This window comes from Notamacropus eugenii, chromosome 5 (genome assembly GCF_028372415.1).
Source record: "Notamacropus eugenii isolate mMacEug1 chromosome 5, mMacEug1.pri_v2, whole genome shotgun sequence".
Lineage (NCBI taxonomy): Eukaryota > Metazoa > Chordata > Mammalia > Diprotodontia > Macropodidae > Notamacropus > Notamacropus eugenii.
In genome coordinates this window covers 185108972-185125354 of record NC_092876.1, presented here as the reverse complement: position 1 = coordinate 185125354, position 16383 = coordinate 185108972, and the positions used below count along the sequence as shown (strand labels likewise).

General features: G+C 40.8%; 1 long non-coding RNA gene across 1 annotated transcript in view; it reads right to left on the bottom strand.

The window, feature by feature from the left end:
* The window catches only part of LOC140505548 (uncharacterized), a 103062-nt gene extending 101446 nt beyond the window's left edge, over nt 1-1616 (bottom strand). The window contains exons 1-2 of the long non-coding RNA XR_011967560.1: nt 1161-1616; nt 994-1068 (exon numbers count right to left, since the gene is read on the bottom strand). This is a non-coding gene — a long non-coding RNA (uncharacterized lncRNA). The remainder of the gene's footprint in view (nt 1-993; nt 1069-1160) is intronic.
* Between the last annotated feature and the right edge of the window lie 14767 nt (nt 1617-16383).

Here is a 16383-nt window from a genome sequence, read left to right as displayed (position 1 = left end):
AATTATTTCTTCCACATCACAACTTTCCACATCACAGTTTAGATGTTTTGGCAGATCAGCATAAAAAATTAAATGGGAATTTTGGAGGAGTTCTCTAGAAGCTGCAAACAACACATGAAGGCCAGCAGATGACACAGAAAAAGTCTGGAAACTCAGAAATGCATAAAATATATGTATACTGTTGTATAATATCAAGAGGAAAAAAAAAGGAAATCCACAAAGCCAGGCTTTTTCTCTGCTACAAAGGGAGGGCCAAAATATTTTACGTGAATTTTCCAGGTCCTGGGGACATCATGCCTCAATATCCCTGGAGTGTGGAAGGGATAAGTGTGTTCTACTAGGCATGACATTGTATGCGAGGCTGTTCCAACTCCTGCCTGATTTAGTTCTTCTCTTTGTTCAATCAAGGGAAGACATACAAACAATCAAGGCAAGAGATGTAAACCTCCAAGACTCTATACCCCCAGGACTGGGTAGGGAGCTCTCCACCCAGCTGTGTACTGTGTACATCTTGCTTTGTGCTGCCAGAAGCAATTTATGTATTATAAACTTTAAGTCAAAAACTGTGTACTTCACTAAGTCTTTCAGGACCAAAATTAAAGCTTAAAGGTGTGTCCAGATTTCTAGTTCACTATATCAACAATCATTTTCATTCACATTTGGTTCTGTCTAGCCCTTGTAGGATAAGGGTGCCAATGTGTCACATTCCAAAATGGATAGTCTCATCTTCACTATTTCTGTCTTTATCCAAAAAGCTAAGAAATCTGGGCATTTGCCCCATCAAATTTTTGACCTTTCAGTTAGCAATTTGCAGTCCTACGTTATCCAGTTTATTAAACCATCTATTTTACCTATGATTATTGTGATGTACCTACCCAGCATCTTTTCACATGATATAGTGAGAAGTGTGTTGACCTTGGAGTCAATAAAGAACTAGGTTCAGATCCTACTTCTGACATTTACTAGATGTATGACCATAGGTAACTCACTTACCTCTCTGAATCTCATCTTCACTTGCATTCATAAAGTAGGGATAGTCAAGCTTTGAATATCTATTTCATGAGGTTGCTGTGAAGATCAAATAAGATAATATACACAAAGTTCCCTGAAAACTTTAAAGCATATATAAGTGTTCATTATTTTTATGGTGACATGCTTACCTCCAAGCTATTTGCCACTTAATAACCTTGCACGGTGTTCATCAGGTCATAGGGTCTACAGGTGGGAGGGATCTTACAGGTCATCCGCTTCAATCCTTCCATTTTATTTCCTATAAAACTCCACAGAGAAAATCTGGACATGGTTTTTCCTCTGCAAGTCAAGTGAACAAAAGCTTCTCTCTTCATGGTTGGTTAAGGATCAGCACCCTGATGCAAAATATGCTCGCCAAATAAGGGAGATGCACTCTGTAATGACTGTACCCACTGCTGTTGCTTGGCAAAATGAAGGTTGGAAAGCACAGGGGTCACATGTTTCCAGCAACTCCAGCCCCAGAAGGGGAGAGGTAGCAGATCCGAACCCTTAGCAGACCTGAGCATTGCCACACCTTGGCCCTACACAAAGGCTCTAATTCAATTTCCCCGTTCTGCTCCACTGCTCCACTGGACTTGCGGCTCCTGTGGCTCTCCACCAGGTCAGACAGAATTATATCTGTTTGTGTGTGTGTCAGATGGGAGGGGGAGTGGGGACATGTCTATGTCTCTTCAGTATGTAATATGTGTTCATGTGTGTATATGCACTGGGTTCCAATCTAATTATTTATAATTATAAGGTAGTGGAATGTAAAATGCTAATTGAAAATTTTTGGTGCCTACATCCTAAAGTCTGGGGAGAATTTGTGCGCCCATCTGGTTAATAGGAAAGGGATTGTATTTTCTAGATCATTGATTTATCATCGTTAAGGCTCAAAATACAGAGTTCTGTGAGTCAGCATCAGGAATATGCTTTTTCCATTACGTTTACACTTTGTCTAAAATTGCCTCTAGCTCTGTGAATGTTAAAACTGACTGGATTCAATTTGGTGAGATTGCCTCCCCTACTCTGTCAAGGGTTATTTATCTCATTTAGTTTTCAGAATGGAAGATTTTAGTAAGACCCGCACAATTATCCCCTTTATTATTCAAAATAAAAAACCCTATGATTTGGAATAAGGATATTCTAATGGCATGAGGAGGAGGAGTTTAGGAGAAAGAAGGTAAAGGAAGACCTCATCAAAGCCTGCTCTTTTTGAAATAGACAAAATCAGGTCTATTCAATGATCAGTACCCCAGTTTGAGGACTAACAAAGATTATTCCATACCAGTAGAAGTTGGTTGGTTCACTGGTTGCTTGGTTGGTTGGTTGGTTGGTTGGTTAGTTGGTTGCTGTCCTTCGTTCTCAAAGCCAAAATGACATCATCATGATAAAGTGAAATTTCAGTGTGTCTGACTATGACTAATCAGACTAATATAAGCTCGGAAGGCTCAAGACCAGTAAAAAATTGAGTACTGTATACATTGGTGCATATTTTTGCAGAGGTGGAGGTAGCATGAATGAAGACAAAAAGTTGGAGGCACCAGGAAAGAGGGAAGAAAATAGGAAGAAAGGGAAGCAGAAAGAAGAGAAGACTGGAGGAGACAAAGGGAAGGAACAATTGAAAGTGAAATATCTGGTGACATTTTGTACATTTTCCAAAAAGAAAGGCGATGACAGAAAATTAAACTGTCTAAGTAAAAACTACTTAGTTGCTACAAAACTTGGCAACTTTAACATGTGATTGTCTCAACATTTGGTTCCCGAAATGTTTCACATTGTTTTCCTTCCTCTCCTTGAGTGTTCCTTGCCTGTCAGTTCTCTCCCCAACTTTCTTTTTTTTGCCTCTATCCACACCAGTAGGAACACAGTCCTCCTCTACCCTCACTGTAGGGACCTGAGGACAGTCTATAGTTTCTAAGGTCTAATCTCTTCCCCCCAAGTCTTTGATCACCAAATCACATACCCTGTCCCCCATGATAATATGATTCTCTTGGGATGGAGTTCTCTCCTGCTTTACCAACAAGACATAAATAAGTCATGTGGAGATGGGAATGTGACTATGGGACAACCAGATCTCTGATGGGTGCCCAAGTAGAAGGACTTGAAGGCATGAAGTCCAAGTCCAGGTCTGCCCACTCGATGAAACTTAAAAAAAATCACAGATAGTATAATTGACTCCTACATCTGGCTTAATATAGGTCAGGGCTTCAGCACATGGAAGAGGCATAAACATTGGACAGAAGTGAAGTAATTACAAAATATAGATTAAATAACCATCAGATAACAAGCAGAATAATAAACATCAACAGGGCAAAGATAAAGAATAACAATTAGGTCAATAGATTGTAACAGGTTCTGAAAACCCATCAGTCTTTCCTGGCATGGCCTTTTCCTGCCTTCCCTCTAGTTTATGACAAATTTGCTGCTGCTGCTTGGTCTCTAGAGAAATCCCCTCCCTCATCTCTCTGCTGCTTGCTCAGAGCTTCCTTTGACAGGGTCAGCAACTTGCCCTGACTAGAGATACCTCCCTAGGGATTGCTATCCATTCCTCCTCCCAAGTATCTAAATGCCCAAGAATGAAAGGAAGCAGAGGAGAGTGGGAATGGGAAGAGAAGTGTCTCTGAGGTGTTTCAGTAAAAGATGGTAGACTTTGAAATCCACAAGGCACTGTCTTCAAAGGTAGATGGTATTAGACCCATTGAGCAGCAGCAATCACCATTGTTGCCCCTTCTCTATATAGGCCAGCTTAGTTCTTGCTCTTTCTATCACATGTGGTTTCTTTAAAAAGAATTCAGATCTGCCTCTTCTTCAGTCTTAAAACTTCCTGTCTAATTCTTCCCTTCTGGAGGTGAGGGCAAGGTGAGTCCTTGCTTAAAGGGTAATGACATTGAACTTGAATGAGATGAGAAGTGCTCCATACATAGTAAGAAGAAAACTAGGACTCAGGAGACCTAGGAGACCTAGGAGACCTACCGATAACAACACTGACTGGCCATGTGAACTTCAGCAAGTTAGTTCCTCTCTAGGCCTCATGTTCTTTGTCAAATGGCGATAATAATTCCTGGCCTACTGACCTCACAGGAATGCTGTGAGCTTCAAGTAGTAGAATAGATATAAAAGTTCTTTGAAAAGTATAACAACCCTATAAAAAGCACACGATATTAGTATTCTTATGGGTGTTACCAAGAGAGCTCCCTTAAGGAAAGAAGGTCTGGACACTTGGGTACAGGATGTGTAGGGATCAGCTCAAACCTGCTAAATTTTCAGTTAAGCAACTATGCCTCAGAAGTCAGCAAATACTAAAAATTAAGATTTTATTTTTTGCTTTGTTGATTGTCTAGACTTAAAGTAATGAAGAAAATGTTCATCATGCATATCAAATTTAAAAGTGTGTCAAGGATGCAATTTGTCCCCTGGAGAATCAATTGTTAAACACTTACCAGTATGACCCTGTCTGGGTACCAGTCACAACAAGGTCACTAATAAAAACTACCAGGGTTAGTTAATATACCAAAAGAAGAATGGACAGATTCAAGCCAGAGAGTCAGGATTTTCTAAAAATTCAAAGCACAGCTGTTCCTACCCTTCCCCCAAGTCACCTCCAAAAAGTACAAGTCCTTCCTATAGAAAGAGCTTTGGGCAAATGCCCCCTTGTGCTCTACAAACTACTTTCAGTGACAAGTAAGAGATCATATGGCATAATGAAAAGAACACTAGACTCAGTTGATTCTGGTTCCAGCTGTGTGACATTAGAGAAATCCTTTTTTCTTTCTCTGGACCTCATAAGCAAAATGAGGGGGTTGAATTAAGACTCTCAGGGCCTTTCTATGACTTTAAAGATGGAGTTGGGGGGTGAGGGAAGAAGGAAGGAGACCCACAGAGCAGGGAGTGACTGGCCCAAGGTTGTACTACAAAATCTGATTAGGGAGAGGACACAGGTTCCTGACTCTCCCTCTGCATATTCTCCCCAAATCTTTGCCTAATAGAAATCCATGCTGTGCTGTGAGCAGGCTCCTAGCTGGTTTTGTTTGCCTGCAGAAACCCCTTCTGTTACAATTCCACCAGTCTAAACAGCTTCCATACATCTGAAAGGGCAACTTTGCATAACAAATTACCTTGGTGTAATCAAATATTTCCATAGATCAGATTAGTTTTAATTTGTTGTCCTCATGAATTTTTCCCCTTCTTTGCAACAGAGACAGCCTCTGCCCCCTACTACTGCATCCCACCCACTGGGCCAGGAGCTGGCCCCACCTTCCGGAAAATGCCCTCTAAGTCAGAATGCCTGGGTAAGTCTTAAAGGCCTCTGATCCAACTGACAGTGTGCTGGTCCTCCTCAAACCCGAAATCCTGATTGATGGAACACCCACTATATTATGGAGCATAAACAAGACTCCTGTGAGTAAAGAGATACCACATCCCTGTGCTCATAAAGAATTGACAGCCTAGGTTCCCAGGGTGCACATGTGTCACAAGTACTGTCTGTGGTGCCAGGAGAAGAGAACTGGTCTTAGAGGCCCAAGATCTGGATTTCAGCTCCTACTCTAATGTTTAGAGACCATGAGCACAGACCCTTCACTGGGCAGAGCCTCCATTTTCTCATCCGTAAAGCTAGGGTACTAATACTTGCCCTACCTGTCTCACAGGAATGCTGGGATGAAAGCACTTTGTGAAGGACTCCATAAAAGTAAGTTATGATTGTTGCTGTGTGACTTCCAGGTTGTAATTGCTCTGGGTTTCAGCATCCCAATTTGTGACTCAGGCATCATTATTTCTGCCTCACAGGGGCACTGAGAAGATGAATGAGAGAACAGATGGGCAAACGCTTTGGATATGAAGCTGCTACCAACCTCCAAATGATAATTATGATGTATTTCATGGTTCAGTGGAAAGACCACAGGATTTGGAGTCAAATGCCCTGAGTTTGAATCCAGCATCAGACACTTACTTGCTGAATGACCCATGGTAAGTCATATGACCTTCATTTGCCTCAGTTTCCTCAACTGTGAAATGAGGATCATAAAGGCAACTCCCTCATAGGGCTGTTGTGAGAAACAAATATTTGTAAAAAGAACTTAGCAAAATACCTGGCACATAGTAGGTATATTATATTACATATAATAAAATATTTATATATAATAAGTAAGTGCATATATAATAAATATACAGGTATAATATATATGTAATATATGTAGGTGTATTATAAATACTCTGTGGCTTCTTTGAAAAGAATTCAGTTCTGCCTCTCCTGAGGTGAAGGGAGAGGGGAAAAATAGAAAGGGCAAGGAAAGACTCTTCTGTTCAGGTAATTTGTTGAATAGAAAATGATTATTATTGAAAAGGAAACTAGAGACGTCTTGTCCCCTTTACCTGATCACTATTTCTTCTTGCAGCAAGGGAGAAAAGGGAAAAAGGGAAGAATGAACAATTACCCTTGGTAATTGGGCTCAAGGATGGAATAGTGGCATCATGAGGATGATGATGATAAATATGTGTATATAGCACCTACCGTGTGCCAGGTTCTATGTTAAACACTTTACAAATATTATGTCATTTCATCCTCACAATAACCCTGGGGGGGGAGGTGCTATTATAATTCCCATTTTATGCTTGAGGAAACTGAGGCAGACAGAAGTTAAGTAACTTGTCCAAGGTCCTATAGAGTTCCTTACAATAACCCTCTTCCTCAAAATTCACAATTTACTATACAGTCTTTCCTGTTTCTAATCACCTCTTCTCCATTCCATAACAGAATGTAAGCTTTTTGGGTACAGGCACTGTTTTGTTTTTGTGTCTTTGTTTTCCAAGTGCCTAGCCCAGTTCTGCCTTATGTTTAATAAATACCTGTTGATTGATTGATTGATTGCAGTGATGATGGCATTGGTCCCATGAATGAATCTGTACAGGGAGCATTTCCTGCATATGAATTATCAGGGGATTTTTCTCTGTCCTGATTCATGGCATTCCTTCTCTCCCCCTTCTAGACCGATCACTTATCTCCTAGTCTTTCACTGCCCCAGGGGCAGTCTCTCAGCAATGCTGCCTCCAACCCATGGCCCTGATCCCTTGGCAGGTTCCCTGATTATTCAGCTATACCAGCCTCACTGCTGGGGACCATGGATAAGCACTGGCCAGAGGGAAAATTGCCCGGGTTTTCTTTCACCATATTCCAACCCGGGCCTGCAGAATAATCATTTCAAAAATAAATCAAACCCGGTACCCAGCTGAAAATGGTCACCTAAAAACTGCAGGGGGAAATTGAATGCGTTATTTCAGCTGCTAAAATGGCTCTGCTGAAATCACTGAAGAAAAGGGCTCAATTTGGTAATTTTGATTCAGCTGCCAGAGCCACTGAGGAGCTAACTCTGTTGTTAAATTTGAGTGCCATGTTCTCCCCAGCTACTGGGACCTGGAAACCTGTCTCCAAAGGCTTCTCCTTGAGGAAGGGTGAAGAAAGAAAAGGAGACCCTGCTTAGTGACAGACTCCATTATCCTGGAGAGAGGCATCCAAAGCTGAGATCCTCCCAGAGACAATCAAATATGGTCATGGTGGCTGGTGAGGAAAACTGACCTTCTTGCATGCTTCTGGTGGGAGGGTGAGTTCCTAGAAGCCTTAGGTTTCTCTGCCCTGTTTGGTTGAAATCTTCCAAGCATAGCCTACCAATGCTGCTGGGATACAGGAGATTCTAACTGATTTTGATATTTTGTAAAGGAGGAATTTTACAGTGATTTGGGGGATTTGGGGGCATGGAATACCTCAAATGCTATCAAGACATGTTTGTTGTGTTGATTCATCGTTACTTTTTCTCCCCTTTCTTTTTTAAATCCTTCTTACAAAGGATGCCTTGGACCTTTGTAAGTAAATGCAAAGTAATGTCAGGGAAGAGAAAACCCTAACCACCAGGAAATCCAGGAAAGGTCTCCAAAAGGATGTTGCACCTGAGCTGAACCTTGAAGGAAGTTGAGATGCTAAAAAGCAGAGGTCAGAAAGGGAGCTTATCTCAGGCATGAGGTACAGTCAGTGCATAGTTGAGCAGTAGGAGATAGCAGGTTATGGTTGGCAAACAGTGATTAGGCCAATCTGACTGGAATACAGGATGTCTACAAAGGTAAGAGGGAGCCAGAGTATTTAAGTCAAAGGTGTGGGAGTTTGCATTTTATCCTTTGCTGTCATTGTGTTATTTCAGGTGTGTCTAACTCTGTGACTCTTTCTGAGAGTTTCTTGGCAAAGACATTGGAGTGGTTTGCCATTTCCTTCTCCAGATCATTTTGAAGATGAGGAACTGAGACAAATAGGGTGAAGTGACTTGCCCAGGGTTGCACAGCTAGTGTCTGAGGTCACATCTAAATTCAGTGTCTCCTGACTCCAGGACCAGAGCCCTATCAACCATGCTACCTAGCTACATTTTATCCTAGATGCAGCTAAAACACCCTTGCTCTCCAATGGTGTGACTTCCTCTCCTAGATCTATGCCAGCAGATACTATAGGTACTGCTCAACCTTGCCCATTACATACAAACAAACAAAACACCCAGGTCACCATGAGAACTAGTTGGCCCTGCCCTCTGGAGAAATACCAGTGAAGTATTCTTTACCATCTACTAGGCACTCATCAGCCTAGGTTGCAGGTAAGATGTCATCTAACCTCACCTTGAATACCTTCAGAGACAAGAAACTCACTATACACCAAAGACTCCTATTTCATATGTCAAGTCAAGTGGGAGACAGAAACAGTTTCAATGCCACTTGTGAATATTGTGGGTGGAGCAAGGCAAGCCATGTGAGTGAATGAAAGATCAAGAGATTAGGTGCCAGGATTGCTCTGAGGGGAAATTCTGGTCAGATTTAGAGCAAGGGAGAGAACATATCTCTAAGATATTCCCACAAATACACTGTGCTCCTTAGATCACTTCTGGAAGGAGCAGTTGACAGAGTTGAGGATCCTGGGGCTTCACCAGTGGAGCATGTCTCCTCTCGCAGAGGTAAGAGACAAAGGACTCCCAAAAGCAGCCAACAGCACCAGAGGCAATGCCAAGCCCAACACTGCCATCTCTCCTGAAGGGTCCTGAGCCCACATCCTATGCTTCATGTAAAATGCCATCCTATAGTGACCAACAAAACTTTAAAACTGTTTCTGTTGCAAGCAGCAGTGCCAAGACAAAAAACCAAAAAGTGGCTGGATGCATTTATTGTGGTAGTAAATGACTGGAAACTAAGCAGATGCCTATCAACAGGGGAATAGTCAAACAAGTGATGGTGCATAATGGTCATAGAACATTACTGAGCTGAAAGAAGGAAGGAGGCATTTGTTAAGCATGTGTTGTGGTGCCAGGCCCTGTGCTAAATACTTTGCAATTATTATGTATTTTGATACTTAACACAATCCTGGGAGGTAGGTGCTATTATTATCCCCATTTTACAGATGAGGAAACTGAGGCAAACAGGTTAAGTGACTTGCCCAGAATCAGACAGCTAGTAAGTGTCTGAGGTCAAATTTGAAGTCAGGGCTTCCTGACCCCAGGCCCAGTGCTCTCTATTCACTCTCACTGCCTAGAAATCCAGAAACAATGAATATGATGAATGCAAAGAAACATGGAAACTACATAGGAATTAAAGCAAGGTAAAGGAAACAGAACTAGGCAAACAATATAATCAATGACTCAACAACATAGATGGAGAGAATGACAAAATAATCAATACTGAATATGGAGAATCTATAGTAACCAAACTTGACCCCAAAGGAGAGCTGGATGGAAGTGTCTCTCCACCTTCCTTACAGAGGGGTGGAACAATGAAAGTACTGTCAGACTTTTTTGATGTTGGTGAGTATTTTTTAAATGGTCTTTTCTTTCCTCTTTTTAAAAAATTCTTTGCTATAAGAGATGACTCTCTGGAAAGGGGAAGGAGAAAGGACAGGGTGGGAAATGATATTATTGACAGTGAAACTCTCGATACAGGCCAATACCTTCTTGGAAACTTCAAGTCCTAGAGAGCTACCTAGGGCACTCAGAGGTTAAATGCCTTGCTCAAAGTATACAACCAGTATATAACAGGTAGGACTTGAACCTGGTTTGTTGGGAAATAGAAGTGATATACAAACAAAGATATCAAGAAGAAGTTTTTTAAAAGAAATTAATGTAGTATTGGGATTTCAGTCTTCAGGGAGCCAGACAAGACCCATTTCCTATTTCCTCTTCTCTCTTCTCATATGTTCCCCAACAAGCTGATCAGTAGAGCCTTGAGACTCTTTGTAGGCAGCAGAGAAACCCAGCTTCCAGGCTTTTTACTGTGCCCAAGTGCATGATCTATAATGTCTATGATATTGTTGTCATAATAGGAAATTATATATTATGTGATATATAATTAGAATTTTAAAATCTACGATAGTGATATTATGGTATATAATTAATAATTCCATGTGTAATAATATACCATATATTATCCATTATACCCCCATCATATAATATCTATAATAGATTCTATCATGTATTGTATAACACTATATACAATATATCATATTATATGTATACTATAACATACAATATATTAGTTGTATGCTATATATAATGTACACACAATAATATATAACATTATATATCATATATGGCTGTGTATAATATATTGTATATCATATATGATTATTGCTAACTATAGATAATAATATACCATATCAATATTCACTTTTATGTGTATGTGTTCAATACACATATACATACACATATGTATATATACATACATACACATACAAATAAAATCTCCACAGAAGCTAGGATAAGGCCACAGGCTTTACTCACTTTGTCACATGCAGTAGGAGGGAAGGTATGTTCTGGATGCTATATGTACAGAAAATGTCCCCTGGAGCCACCTTATCTAAGGCCAGTGGGAAGAAAACTGCCTATCTCTTCCTTGATCTCTTCCACTTCTTAGTTTCTGTTCTGAAAGAGAAGTTCCCAAACATAAGATCTTAAACCCACTGGCGTCACTCACCAACTCCATCCCCTCCACCCTTGATCTTAACAACATTTCCCCTCTTGGTCACCATTTTTCCAAAGTGTTGTGCCTTCACATCTGGTAAGAAAGAGGCTGAGTCAGTCCATCACTGGGGTGGCCTCTGCTGCCCCCTCACCCAGTTGGCAATGTCCTGGAATAATGAACTGCAACATTGAACAGCTCAGCTTCCCTAATAGTAAGCAAGGGCAGCAGTGACGGAGACAATGATAGATGGATCTTCCTTTTCTTCTGCCAGGGCTCAGCATGCCCCTGGGAACCAAACACAGGCCCTACCAGAGGACAGATGAACAGATGCTGGCTTCTGGGACTCTCAATCTTGCCTGAGGTCTCTGACTTATCTGGACCTGACCAGAAGTCTCTATGCCTTCTCTCTTCTTACAGTAAGAGATATGACACAAAAGCCAGCACATCACTGGATCCGAGTTTGAACAGCTGTTCAACCTGGAGCAAATCACTCTATCTTCTGGTGCCTCATTTCACCACAGAGGAAATCATGCTAGTCCTCAGACCCCCTCCTCCACAGGAGACCTTAAGGGTGGATTCATGAGTACTAGAAACAATTTAACTACAAGGTAATAGGAGTGGGAGGAAGAAAAGGTGAATTTTTCAGTAGTATGTTGATAAGCGTGATCACTAACATTTACAAAGGCTTCAAGATTTACAAAGCAGAACAATCTAATTTGATCTTCACAACAACTCTGTAAGATAAGTACAAGTCTTATTATACCCATTTTACAGAAAAGAAAACTTAGAAAAGTTCAGTTGCCTGCCCAGGGTCCTTCAAACAACAATTACCATGCTGCTTCTTCTTCAAAATCTTTGGCACAATGGTAACTTCCTCCCCTTCCTTGGCTTCCCCTGATCTTTTCCCTAGCTACCACAGGTGTTTCAAAAAGACTCAGAAGACTTTAGCTGACACCAAAAGTCTTAGCTCCCATGTCTGGTACAGACCATGGATGGAGGTGAGGGGTTGGGGTGTGGGGCTAATAAGGATAACTAGCATGTGTATAGCACCTACAATGTGCTAAGCACTTTACAAATATTGCCTCATCCTCACTGCAACCTTGGGAGGTAGGCACTACTATTAATCCTCATTTGACAAATTGGGGGAACTAAAGGTGAGAGAGGTTACGTATCTTGCCCAGTGTCTCACAGGCCAGTAAAAGTCTAAGGCTGCATTTCATCTCAAATCTTTCTGACTCCAGGTCCAGCACTCTATGAACTCTGATACCACCTAGCTACCTCTGAGCAAGGGAGAGGGCAAGGCTGTGCAGTCTGGCCAGGAGTCAGGGGGAAAGTACAGTTATGTGGAAGGAGCACATCATGGTCTCTGCCCAAATAGGTCATGTGAACTGTGTTTCAATGGGCATCTTAGGTGTTCGAGGATTCCTGTAGCCCACTAAACATGAGCCAGTGCCTTCTTCCCATCCCCTGAATTAGGTCTTGAATAATATTGTCCCCATTTTACCTCATTGTCCCTTCCTTAAGCCATCATATCTCCATAGCAGATGTACATTGAAGAGTCTAAGGAAAACCCTAAAGAAGAGACTTGAGGTTTATTTGAACAATATTTCTCCCTTACACTATTTGACATGGGTAGGGAAAACCCATACATACCCCTAGACCTTCCAGGAGTCTTCTCTCCATTGTTGGTTAGTATGCTATCATACTAGTGGTAAGAGGAGGAGAAACCATCAAATTCTGACCAAAGAACCTGAAAAAGAGGGGGGTGGGGGAGAGTAGAGTGTAGGAAATCTGCTTTTCTGTCACTTAAGAAGCAAGAGGAGCTGGTGCATAGGTGTGAGCCAGCTCAGTCCAAGTAAGTGTTGGAAGTTTGGGTACAAGGAGAACAAAACGAGCACTGAGTTTGGGGTGTGGAACTTGGGGCCAAGTGACCTGAGTTCAAATTCCTGCTCTGTCACTTACTACATATGTAACCTTGGGCAAGTCACCCAACTAGATGGGCCTCAACTTCCTCATCTCTAAAGTGAGATGATCAAACTAAATGACTGGTCTCATTTCTGGCCATCTCCCCCACAGCCTCCTCACCAAACTGCCTTGTCATCTATTTCAGAGAGCAGTGCCTGGAGGTACTTCCACAATGAGGCCTCTCTCCATCGATGGGTAACTGGTCTTTCCCAAAACCCTATTTCTCATTGACAAGACCCTTGACATTATTCAGCAAGTACTCTTTCCTTCCTGCCTCCCTTCTCCAGTTATGAAATTATGAACCATGATTAAATCATCTCTGCCATTTTTCCTGGATGGGGTATATCAATCTACATCCAAATGGCCTTATTCACCATCCCTATAAATTCTCAGACTAAAGACCTCCCACTTGGCCACCAGTCTCCTGTGTTTTGCTTCCCTGGTTAAAATGTAAACTCTTTGGAAGCAGAACCTGTCTTTTCACTTTGCACATAGTAAACACAATAATATTTTTTATTTTAAATAATAAATTAAATTTAGCAATTAAATAAACTTTTTACTTAATTCATTCTAAGGTTTCTTCAGACTCTAGAAACATGAGCCTGTGATTTGTTCAGATCATATTTGGATTATTACATCCAGTTCCACATTTTTAAAAAGATACTTACAATCTAAAGCATGTCAAAAGGAAGGTGAGTATGATGATGGGTGGGGTTGGAAGTTATACCATATGAAAATTGGTTGGAAGACATGGGGAGAGTCTAGCCTGGAGAAGAAGAGTCTTGGGAAGATACATAATTGTCTTCATGCATTTTAAGGGCTTTCCTATAAAAGACCTCTGCATAGACCCAGAGACTAGAATCAAGGGGTATTAGTTGAAGAGAGACAGATTCCGCTTGATATAAAAAAGAATTTCCTAACAATTAGAACTATGCAAAATTGGAATGGGAATCCTCAGAAGATAGTGGGTTCCTGATCACTAGAAATATTCAAGAGAGGTGGGATGATCATTTACTGATGCTGGCTCTCTTCTTACTGCTCCTTCTCATTTGGTGAGTTATTCTCTATGTCATTCATCACTGTGACTATACCCTAAGGCTCTGTTCTGGACCCTATTCTCTTATTTCTCTACACTATCTCACTTTGTGACCTCATAAGTTCCTATATGTTTAATGATTATCTCTATGCAAATGACTCTCGTATCTCTATATCCAGCCCCAGTCTCTATCCCTCATCATCAGCTTCCTTTTCAAACCATACATCCCAGAGTCATCTCAAACACAATAATCCAAAATAGAACTCATTATCCCCTCACCCCCCCAATCTTTCCCTCTATAGAACTTTGAGATTATTGTTGAGCATATACCACCATCCCTTCCAGTCACTCACTCAAGCAGACCAGGGTTAGTATTCAGGTCCTCCCTGGGCATTCTCTAGGCTAAACATCTTCAATTCCTTCATCAGTCCTCTATGGCATAGTATCAAGGACCCTCACCATCCTAGCCATTGTTCTCTAGACATGATTCAGCTTATCAATTTTTTTCTTAAAACAGGGTGCTCAGGTGTCTATACCCTTTGACTCAAAGATCCCAGTGTTAGCCAAGTACTGTAAGGAGACTGATGACAGAAAGAACTCATATGCATCAAACTATTCATTACCATAGCAAAGAATTAGAAATCCTTTGTGGGAGCCAACAAATTATGGTATGTGAATATAACTGATTACTATAATGTAAAAAATTACAGATGTGAAGAATGTTAATAATAAAAATAACAACAGTTTTTAAAACTTTGGTGTCATCTCCAACTCTTCACTCTCACCCCACTTATCCCATCATTTGCCAAATATTTATTTCTTTGACAACTATGTGGAAGACAAGTTGGAGAGGGAAAAGGCTTGAGGCAGGAAAGCTATTTAGAAGGAAAGTGAGGTGGAGTGCACACAGCACAGCACAGGAAGTGCAGACTTGGCAGGAACAGGACCCAGAGCAGATTTCAGGGAGCCACTGGTAGCAGCATTTCCCAGATTGCTCAACCCACAAATGCCACGGACAGCTTCAAAGATCAGTGGGAGGGCTGCTTTACCCAGGAGAGGGGAGCCACTGCAGCTGCAGCTTCCATTTTTGGAGCCCTCTTTCCGAGAGCCCCTGGGGGAATTGAGCAGTTGATCTGAATCTCAGCCCTGAGCTGGGCCCTGACAAAGAACTCAAAAGTCAAGTAACTGGCTGGGAAAAGGCCCAAAAAAAGGGAAAAAGTATAAGAAAATAGAAGGTTATTTTCTTGGTGAGCAGGCATTTTCTTCCATCCTTTTGAAGGAGGAGGAACAATTTCGGTCTTCAGAGGAAGACCTAAAAGTCAAGGCTTCTGCATGCAAAACCTCCAAAATAAATATGCAGTAGTCTCAGGCCATGGAAGAGCTCAAAAAGAATTTTGAAAATCAAGTAAGAGAGGTAGAGGAAAAACTGGGAAGAGAAATGAGAGCGATACAAGAAAACCATGAAAAGGAAGTTAACAACTTGCTAAAGGAGACCCAAAAAATGCTGAAGACATTAACATCTTAGAAAATACACTAACTCAAATGGCAAAACAGGCTCAAAAAACCAATGAGGATAAGAATGCTCTAAAGGGCAGAATTAGTTAAATGGAAAAGGAGGTTCAAAAGTTCACTGAAGAAAATAGTTCTTTAAAAATTAGAATGGAAGAAATGGAAGCTAATGACTGTATGAGAAACCAAGAAATTACAAAATAAAACCAAAAAAAATGAAAAAACAGAAGATAATGTGAAATATATCATTGGAAAAACAACTGACCTGGAAAATAAATCCAGGAGAGACAACTTAAAGATTGTGGGACTACCTAAAAACCATGATCAAAAAAAGAGCCTGGACATCATCTTTCATGAAATTACCTTGAAATTATCATATGCTAGAACCGGAGGGTAAAATAAATATTGAAAGAATCCACTAATCATCACCTGAAAGAGATCCAAAAAGAGAAACTCCTAGGAATATTTTAGCCAAATTACAGAATTCCCAGGTCAAGGAGAAAATATTACAAGCAGCTAGCAAGAAACAATTTGAATATTGTGGAAATACAATCAGGATAACACAGAATCTGGCAGCTTCTACGTTAAGGGATTGAAGGGCTTGGAATAGGATATTCCAGAGTCAAAGGAATTAGGATTAAAACCAAGTATAATACTTCAGGGGAAAAAATGGTCATTCAATGATATAGAGGACTTTAAAGCATTCTTGATGAAAAGACCAGACCTGAAAAGAAAATCTGACTTTCAAAAACAATAATCAAGATAAGGATGAAAAGATAAACAGGAAAGAGAAATCAAAAAGGACTTCCTAAAGTTGAACTGTTTACATTCTTACATGGAAAGATAATATTTGTAACTCTTGAGACTTTTCTCAGTATTTGGGT